Genomic DNA, 1,807 nt, shown 5'->3' on the forward strand with positions numbered 1-1,807 from the left:
TATATTTTATGTAACAGAAAAATATCCTAAATATTATTATTTTATCATGTTGTCAGTATAAACATGTATGAATGAGATATTTTACACTTACTTTTTTTGTCCTAACCCTTTGAAATCTGGGACACTTACAACACATCTCAGTTCACGCTGGCCACATTTCAGGGTGGGGGATGCCATCTTGGACGGTGCAGTTCTGAGGGGTCTTTACTGAGCAGCACGGAGTGGCAGTGGCAGCAGACCCTCAGGTTGGTGTTTGCTGTCTGCCCCAACCTCCCCTCAAAACAGAAAAGTGAAAAAGAAAAAAAAATGAGAAAAAATTATCTTTCAATAATTAAAGATGCCAGGCGAATCCTGCCAGCTTAACGCTCACAGTGAGGGGAGTAACAGTGGTTCCACTCCAACAAGCACCAAATAAGCAAACATTCTTTAAATAAACGGAGTAGGTTAAACAAAAATTTGCTTTGAAACGTCTCCCTCTGTTGTGCTCCTGCCACGTGTTGTTGGAAGAGGGGTTGGCTCTCAGGGGCGGTGGACTTTCAGTTTCTGGCGAGGACTTCAGCAGACGCTGTGCAAACCTGGAGGGGGACCGCATCCCCGGTACTGGAGGGATCCATTCACTTGTTCCGCTTCTCTCTCACTCCTTCCTGCACTGACTGGCGCGGCCTCAGCCAGGATTCCCTGGGAAGCAGGCAGGAGGCTTACCAGGAGGTGACCAGCAATCAACACCAACGGAAGGGGGAGGAAGGGAGCAGGATTGTGCTCAGGGGGACACAGGGCTGTGACAGAGCTTCAGTGAAGGCCTCAGCCCAGACCAGGGGAGTCCTGAACAGGGGAGGAGGCTTCAGCACTCTCCTGGGCTGGGTCCAGAGGGCCAGGCCTTTGTACCCCCATGCAGATCAGTCATCTGGTGTGGGCCTTCCTGGGAAGGGGGCATGACATAGGGCAAGGGAGCTTTTTTTGACTGAGAGCGAGGACAGTGTACCCGGTGTCTGGGTAACAGGTCCTTTATTCCTGAAGACACATGTGGATGGTGCATCATGAATTCACCACACACGTCCCTTAACACAGCCACTCATTTATGCACGCTCGTCTCTGGGAGGCGCTTGATCACTCACTCACTCGCTCACTCATTCTGCTAATTTCTATATTCCTCTCCTCTGCTTAGGAGCCTCCAGTGGCTTCTTTTGGCACTTCAGGCCCTTCGTGACCGACCTGGGCTCTGCCCCTGCTGAGCCCTTGTTGGATAAGACCCTGACCCTCATTCACTGTGCTGTGGCCGCCCTTCCGAATACCCCGAGCTCCCTCCTGGTTTAGCTGCCACTGCATTCCTCTTAGTCTCTGTCTGGAATCCGCCCCCCAACCCCCCTGGGAGTTTGCGTGGCTGGTTCCCTTTCATCCTTCGGATCTCAGCTCAGCATGGCCCTGCTCAGAGCAGCCTTTGCAAACCACCGCCTGCAGCGATTCGCCCCCATAGCTCCTCACCTCCTCCAGTCCTCTTCCCCCGTTTATTTTTTTACAGTCTATCGCTATCTGAAATTACCTTGCTCATTGACTTACTTGTTCATCTCTCTCCCTCTCTATCAGAATGTAAGCTTCATGAGGGCAGGGCTGTTATTTAAGTGTTCATATTAGTTACTCAAATATTTATAGAAGGAATAAAAGAACGATTCAGCAATACGTCTTTAATTAACTTCATTCATTTATGTATTGACTCTTTCATTCATGTATTATTTTGCCCATTCATTCATTTCTTAATTTACTCAACAAACATTTTATACATATATATATATACCACATTTACCATGAG

This window comes from Propithecus coquereli, unplaced genomic scaffold, assembly GCF_000956105.1.
Source record: "Propithecus coquereli isolate 6110/MARCELLA unplaced genomic scaffold, Pcoq_1.0 Scaffold842, whole genome shotgun sequence".
NCBI lineage: Eukaryota > Metazoa > Chordata > Mammalia > Primates > Indriidae > Propithecus > Propithecus coquereli.